Source organism: Oryzias latipes, chromosome 9 (genome assembly GCF_002234675.1).
Source record: "Oryzias latipes chromosome 9, ASM223467v1".
NCBI lineage: Eukaryota > Metazoa > Chordata > Actinopteri > Beloniformes > Adrianichthyidae > Oryzias > Oryzias latipes.
Genome location: NC_019867.2, coordinates 15608521 through 15617114, shown reverse-complemented (window position 1 = coordinate 15617114; position 8594 = coordinate 15608521). Strand labels below are relative to the sequence as shown.

Below are 8594 nucleotides of genomic sequence, written 5' to 3'. Positions count from 1 at the left end.
AAATCTGATATTAAAACAAGCTTTTCCAAAAAAAAAAAATCATTTTTTAAAAGAAGCTACATTTTTAAATGTGAGCCTCAAAGTGGTCGTTTTTGCATTATGGTTTCCTAAAACTTTTAAAAACAAAGTATTTATCTTACTGAAATAAAAACACTGTCAAAAAAAATTAAAAAAAGAGGATAAAAGAGACGAAAATACTTTTGTCTTAAATTACATGCATTAAAAAGTCAAAAAGACGTGCGTAAAATCTAACAGAAGTATTGAATGTGTTAATAATAAATAATAAATGCAATGGTAGTTTTTACAAAAAAAAGTATTTTTGTGTTAACCATCTCTTACTACGTGGATTTACATTAAGATATAAAGGAGCGTTAATATGCAAGTGCCCCTTTTGAAAACGCACAGGAGGGATGGTTTGTTTTTAAGTATTCAACAAGAGAACTCTCTCTCCCGTCCGTGCGTCGGACACTCCACTGAAACTCCTCGGCCATGTCCCCAGCTCTTTGAAAAGGTGAAACCAATAAGATTAAATCAGACAAAGATTTTTCCCCTCCATCTTAGTGTATCATTAAGATTTAACTCTGCAGACTGGAAAGAGGGTCCACAGGAGAGAAGAGAGGAGAGTGAGAGGGATAGCGCATGGGAGCAGAGTAGACGCTCCAACAAAAAATGTTGGGAAACAGCGAGTGAAAGTGGACGGCAGGATATTAAAGGAGGAAGGAGCAGCAGCAGCAGCGGCGGAGGTTGTCAGCTTTGCAGCTGTTTAAAAAAAAATCATCCATAAGGCAAGTCAAGTTATTTTTCAAACTTCTCTTCCACACGTTTATGGCGCATCTTTATTCCCCATTCACGCAGATTACTGAAACCCGTTTCCAGCGCTCCCCGCCGATTTGTACTGAAAGTAGTAATGCTATTAGAGGCTTGTTGGTACCACGGGACACGGGAGTTCTTTCCCCGAGCGTTCCGCGCACCTCACATGCGAGCGTGTCTGTTGGTTAAACACATAATGAAAGGATCGATAGCCGTCTGTTTGTTTCAGCGATACTGTCACGGGGTATAAAGGAGTGATCAAGGGGAGCAGACATTGGCCATCTTTAAACGTTGTTTTTTTGTCTTCCGCTTTCGCCAGTCAGAGAGCGAATATTATTGATCCGCGGAAAATCTCTGCGCATCGGAGGAGACCGTCATGTGTCAGAAAAGGCTGCCGAAAGGAAATGTAAAATGGCAATGCCTTATGATTGATCAAAGCGACACTATTGATGTGAAGGGACTGCAAAACAGGTCAAACTATTTCGACAGAAAGAAAACATCAGTTAAATAACACACGATCATTTATTTTTCATCTCCAAATGTTACAACAAAGTTTATAATCGTTTAATATTTTACACAAGCAAGTGTATTTTATGACCTGATATTCAGATTTTTCTATGACTACACATTTATGCACGTCTCATAATAATATGTGTACTTAGAGAAAACACATATATATAAGGAAATAATCCCATTGTTTGACATGTCATTCCTGTGATGGATGCATTTACGCAGAGCACAGCCGTTTTACGCACACTTAAATTCAGACTAATGGACCGCTTTGCAGCCTCTAATTAACGGTATTAACGTAAAAAAACAAAACAAAAGATACAAAACTGCTCACAAATTTACAAAATAATTTCTATACACATAGGATGTGCACGCTTAAATACATTTTCACCCAAAACACCAAAACACTCCAGCTGTCCCAAATTGATATGATGCGCACACAGACTCAGAAAATGAAGCTGAACCAACAATCATTTGGGAAAACGCTGAGGTCACGAAGTGCAAGCCCCCCAACATAAAACGAGGAGAAGAAAAAAGAAGAACACATTTAAGGGTGTTTAGAGGGTATTTAAAAACACCCAGCGTATGTAGAAAATGTATTAACGAGGCTTTCTAATATTGATTCTGTGTAAGCAAAGAATGCTGTCAATAAGACATTGCTGAGAGGCTGATTTCCCCTTTGCAGAGGCCTCTGCTCCAAAAGCCTCCCGTGCAGACTGGAGGTCTGTGTTTCTGGACGCCGCCGCCTGCAGCTTTAACACCTGCCTGCAAAGTTAGCGCAAAAGAACAATCTAAAGCGAGTCCACTGATGGGACCTTTGAAGGTGTAAGTATAGGCATTATAGCTCACGGCTGCATGTTTGACTAACGCACTCATTGATCGTCAAATCGAGCAGGAGACGTGGTTGTGAAACATCCCCTATCATTTCTATGGCGTGCAAAAAGTTTGTTTGAAGGGGAATGATGCTGAAACCAACGGAAGTAAACACATAGACGGATCCACGCACTGCGTGAATGCACATTATCTAAATGACCATGACACCAGACTTTCAGAATTTAAAAACAATAGCAGTTTGATATTTGAATTCAATTAAAAGTCAAACATCCATTTATGAGGTTTTACAACTGAACACCGATGGGGTTTTTTCGTCAAATTTGCCTATGTTTGGCAACAAGGGGAAATTGTCTTTAGCAATTAAGGTTCAACGTCACAAAAAGCCCTTCTTGGCCTCTGACCCGTTTGTAGCTGGAAGTTGACCCGCTTTTATGAGCAGGAACGCATTTTCTGCAGTGGAAGCAAAACTAAATAAGACTAAAAATTAAATAGCAATACAAACATATCACAAAATGACAAATATGAATAAAAAATTGTTTTTTTATACTAAAGACGAAGGTTTTGTTATATGGAGTGTGGGGTGAAGAGAGGGGATTTATGGCGAGTAAGGGGGCGCACGGAGCCTCTTGTTTTGTCCACAAGGTGAGGGGAGAGGGATCATTAGAAATCACCTGCCTCTCCACATGGATCTGCACTTTCACACACCTCCATAATTGCTCTTAATGAAAACATTGTGTGTAGAAATTTAAGAAATGCTTTTAAGGTTAAGCATGTAAAGAATGTGCTACGTAACCAAAACAGGAAACTAACATATATGAAATTAAAGCTAACTTATGTTCAATATTTTTAAACCTTTGTTTGTATGTTTTTTTTTGCTAAGGAAAGAACTGTGGTAAAATTTGAAAGTTTTCTTTAAATGGTTAAAAGGTTTAAATGTTTAACGTGAAATGGTGCAGTTCAGGTAATCCTATTCACCTGCAAACATTTCTTTTTTAGTTTTTCTATGTGTGAGGACTCCTTCAAGGAATTTGCGCTCATTTAGTTTTTAGCCATAAACGGAAACAAATCTCTTGCAGGGTTTGGTATCCAGAGACTGTAATTGAAGACAATAACTGCAACGACAACCAATTAGGCTTGAGGTTGGAGTTCAGTGAGAGGCTCTGTCAATTTATGCTATGGGCAATGGCTTTAATGCTCACTAACCATCATTTCTTCAGAGCATGTGTGCTAATTACTTTGGATGGTCCCAGAGACACAGATTATAAATCCATTAGCGCAGAAACCCTCGTGGTTCCATAGTACAAACAATTTATTTTCATAGTGTACCCAAAACCAAAATTTAAGTGCCAAAGACCAGAAGTCGAGACGCAGATTTTCTTTGTGTACTTTTGTGGATACAAGGAAAAAGCTTATCCACCCGCAGCCGAGCAGAATAAACGGAGACGAAAAAGAGTTTTATCAGAGGGATTTGACAGTGGCCAGACGTTTTTTGAAAGTTTCTGCAATATTGTGGTCAACTTTCTTTTTCTGTTTTGAAAGTTCAGGAAAAAGTTAAAGGACGCTTTCCGGAGGGCAAAGAGGACGAAAGACGGACTTTACGCATGATTTTGTGTTGCGTTTAGGGTGCGTGCGCGTAAAGGCATCTGACTCTAGAGTCATTTATTTGAGAGAAACCGGGGGGCAAAGGTGGAATTCTTGAGAAATTCAACAAGGATAAGGGAGCTTTAGGAATTCTGCACGCCGATTACCTTTCATCCCATCCTCACATTATCCGACAAACACGCCATAGAAATATCGTTAAGCGTCAGAACAGCGAGATTACCCTCTATGGATGGCCGTTTGCTCCTCTTTTTTAAGTATTGCTATTACATGAAAAGAGACAGAGGGGGGTGAGCTGGGGGGTCTTGAGTATGTGGGAGTGCTTCCCTTAAAGAGAACGCGCAAAGGGGGTCGTTGGATGTGTGTGTGTGTGTGTGTGTGGGGGGGGGGGTCTTCAGAAGGTCCCACTGTCAAAGTGGTCTAATATAAGAAGGCAGGCAAGACTGATCAACATTATTTAAAAAATATTTAAATTTATAATCATTTTACATTTAAAGTTTACCAAAGTTTTAGAGTTTTGCTTGTTTATCTTCTTCTTTGTACTATTGGAGTGACATAGCACTGCCCCCCCCCACACACACACACATTTATTTCCCAAACCCACAAACAGCATGGGCTTAATTAGAAATGTAGTGTAGCTGAACTATGACACGCTGAAGCTGAGAATGAAGTTTGCAGCAGCTCAGTGAAATTCAGAGTTTGAATCTGTGTCCTGAAGCTAACTTCAACCCACATATTGTAATAAATCACCATTTATTTTGCTAAAAAGCATCATTTTGTTATTTTATTCTTTTTTGTTTGTTTGAACAAAAATAGAATTCGTCGATGTTTATAACTCTAAACATTTTTACTATCAATTCAGTGCAACACTTTTCTTAATTTTGAAAATAATCAAACCTAAATTCTTCCTATCACTTGCAATTTTGTGTCTTTTCAAAGGAGAGTGTGTGATGTCTGTGTGGGAGGGCACATGTGTGCAAAAAGACAGTGAAGTAAAGACGGTCTGTGTAGTGTCCAGACCTGGCAGATTGTGACCTTATCAATGTGAAACTCTTAAGATAAATTATTCATCACACCTGTTTGATGTCTCTGGCCTAAGAATGTCAAAAGTGCACCACTTAAGATGCATTTCAAAGGCACTAATATCAGCTCCTGTGCTCCCTGCTTCTTTTCAGGACTGAATAAAGAGGTGGGCGGCTGCATTTTAAGCCCCAAATATGGACCATTAATCTTCCAACAGCAGGTGAGAAGTGAACTCAGAGACGTCATATTCAATAAGTAAAAACAAAACAAAACACTGTAATACTTCAAGGTGTGGCTGTTTTCATGTGACTCCCAGATGTCAAGTGTTTATGTGGGTCACTGATGTGAGCCCCTCGCTGCTGCATTATTACCATTATTATTATTTTTTTAAACTTCCATTTGAAAGTTGAAGCGGTGAATCCGTGAGAGGGAATGTTCTTTGTAACCGACTCTGTGTTTGTCACCTTGCAGACAGAGAGGAGCGCGGCAGCCTGACAATCCGAAACACGGCAGAACATTGCTGAAGTAAAGAGCGCCTCCGGAGCGTGATGTCATTTATGACACATAATGTCTGTTATTATGGCCTTCACAGCAACACACAAAGAAAATAAGTAATAGGCAAGATACATTTATTTTAGTAAATTCAGGAAAATGTGTGTGTTCACTTTAAGCTATACTTATTTTTAGTACATTTATTGAATAAAATCCTACATTTTCACAGAGATATGAATCCAAGAAACCTAAACTCCTCTGCTGCTTTGGGAAATTAGCAGCTGTTTCGTTCACACCAAGAGGTCAACAAAACACTCATCATTATTAAAACAAATAAGCCAAGGATGAATGTTCCTGATGACTTACACAGATGTACAATGCATGCACTTTTGGATTACATGTTTAGCATTCTTGAGGAGGGACACTCTCACATGTTTGTGTTTACTTGTGTCTGTGCGATAGCCGAGTCGGTCTCCCTCAGATGTTCCCTTTGACCTCTGGGCCGGGGTCAAACTCAGACAAATGAGATGGTCAAGCTCTGGCGAGAGCTGCAAACATTCCACAATAATCTTCTCTCCTACTCCTCCTTTTCCTCTTCTCTTGTCTTTTTGCTCTTTGCACCTCTGTCTCCTCTTCAAGCGAGAGTGATGTAGATTACGTTCTCATTTCGCACAGGCAAGTTTTTATTGTGTTTGCTGTAAAAATCCCGAAGCACGTGCTCTTCAAATTAAGAGTTACAACATTGATTCAGTTAAATGTCCTCAGCATCTGCCTTGCTCACAAAAGGAAGGAAAACAAAAGTGCACGATCTGAACGAGGGATCTGTACTGCAGACTAGAATCCAATGAGCACACATTATGTGTGTGTTTGTGTGTGTGTGTTTGCAAAGCCTGTCAGTGATGTCAAAGATGAGGTATTGCAATGTGGCTTTTTACACACGCGGCTGGCTCTAGCATTTCCGGCAACATTTCTCACTCAGCCTCCCTCACACCAACCGCTCTGCTGTAATATCTCCCCCCATTTCTCCATCCTTTCAGTCCTCCCCTTCCTCCTCTCCTTCTCTCTCCACCTTTTTCTCACTGCTGCCCCACCCTGGCTAATCTGAGCTTCTCTCCTCCCTTTCTCTCTCCCACTCAGCCTCCCCTTCATTTTTTTTTCTTCAACCCACAGTTTTCTCTGGTGTTCTTGTCACAGAACTCAACCACCTGTGTTGTTATGATGACTGATGGGGCTTATCTGCCTTCTTCCTCCAAAATCTGGTTCAAGTAAGTGGATTGATCTCTATGAAGACTTTTAATTGAATAAACACAGTGGTGATGAGACTGACCCCCCCCCCCCCCCCCCCCCACACACACACACACACTCTTCCATCACAGCTTCAGCTACAAGTCACTGCTGTAAGAACACGCACCGTCACCACTTCTAAACGTTAGCGGAACATTCAGTGTCACAAGAAGAATGAAGGCCAGCAACAGTGACTGATGTGGTAACACAGGACGATAGAGCTATTGAACCCACTTTCATAATGATGCAAGATTACTAAAAGGCATTGCAATACACCAAAGATTAATAAAACTGATTCAATCTCCATGTGAGAGTGTGTGTTTTTTTTTCTTTTCACTCTTGACTCCCACTTTGAGCTGTGACATCAATCTATGTGAACTTGTTCGTGATTCATTGGAGGGCACAGCTGCTTCACGTGCTTCTTGGACCGGGCAAGTGTCCTCACGGAGGAGCTGATCACATGTCTCAGTCACATGGCTTTATCTCAGCTCTAATTGGCTGTGCACAGGGGGCATCAATCTGTCTGCGTGTGCACTGCTCTCTGCTTCAAATGGGAAGATGGTGGCTGTGCTTTAGTGTAATTTTGTCTCTCCAGGGAAGAGGGCAGCAACCTTTTCATTTATCCTGTGGGTGTGACCACCTGAACCATCACAAATGCAAATGTAGCCAATCCCAGGACAATTAAATAATCACAATAAAGGATCGAATGAAACATAAAGGGATTTTTTTCTTCTTTTTTTTCTTCTTTTGTGTCCTATAAATTGCTTTTGTTGTCTTTAATTCCATCATAAATAAATGATAAAGCTCTGTTATCTTTCTCACTGTCAGCAAACAGTTTGGAGGGTTAAAAATAACCGACAGGGGACAGAGAACGGGGGAGAGCATGTAGGCTTGTGGTTTGTAATCATGGTCACATCCATGTCCACGGTGCAGTTCAGCTGATTGTGTTTACATCCCTGTCCTCCTCCTCCTGCTCTGTATGTACACAGGCAACCGAGGGGTGAAAAAGGTGCTCGGAGCCGCTCGATTCCCTGCCACCACCCACCATTTCCCCAGTATTACAGAGCCATGGATGTCTACCCCCTGTCCCCAAGAAGCTCAGTCCCTCTCTCCTCCACCCTTCCTCAACCAACATGCACCCACCCACCCACCCATCCGCCAATATCTCCTCCTCCCGCCTTGCTCCCTGATTCAGCGTGTAAAAGCGCCCCCTGAATGATGGATTACAGTGTCACTGCAGCCTGCGAAGGATTAATTTGTTTCATTGATTTCTCTTTAGGCAAAATGCCAGCGTCTGCCGCTTCCCACCTTTTCCCCAAGACTCGCAGCTGTAATAGACGGTAATGGCCTAAGACAAATCAACCCGTTTCTTGTAAAAATAGCACCGAATAACCCACCGCACCTAACAGCCTGCAGTCTACTTACAAGCACATCAGGGGGTGGTGGTGCGGCGGGATTGGTGGGGCATTAAGGGGTGTTCGATTCATCCTCATCCTCCAGTGCTATCTCTCTATCAGGCCACCTTTCCACACAAACCTTCCCTCCTCTCCCTGCGCCGAATGAAAGGAGACCATCCAGCCGCTCTATCAGAGCCATAAGTCTGCCATACTTACAGCTCCCTCTCAGGCCTCACAATGGATGTATAATGACAGCGCTGTCTGGAAGGGACTGTGGGAGTTGGGCCATTCTCTCCAGTAATGGAAGCTGTTACTGCCATTTCCGTCTCACCTGCAGGAAAAGCTAACTGTTAACCACAGTGATCTATGGTGAGGCCTTTCTGCACCAAGCAAAGGTTGAAAGGTTGCACTGACACTGTGAATTAAGGCATTCCCGCACAGCACATCATTTTCCTGGTGTTTAAAGTTATTCTACTTCACACTGGCAGCTACGGAGTTATTTCTAAACAAATCGGTTCCTTTTGAGTCAGTACTGGTGCAGCTCTCCGCCTTGTGGACTGATAATCGAGTATTCCTGACATCCTCTGATTTAACGCAGACATAAGATGCTGTCACATCTTTACTACTCTGTCACTGCTTTGAACG

General features: G+C 41.7%; 1 long non-coding RNA gene across 1 annotated transcript; it reads left to right on the top strand.

Moving 5' to 3' along the window:
• Window positions 1–2006: 2006 nt before the first annotated feature.
• On the top strand, window positions 2007–6858 carry LOC101163334. The gene is made up of 3 exons (XR_002290853.2): window positions 2007–2145; window positions 4929–4996; window positions 5248–6858. It is a non-coding gene; the product is annotated as an uncharacterized LOC101163334 (long non-coding RNA).
• Window positions 6859–8594: the final 1736 nt, after the last annotated feature.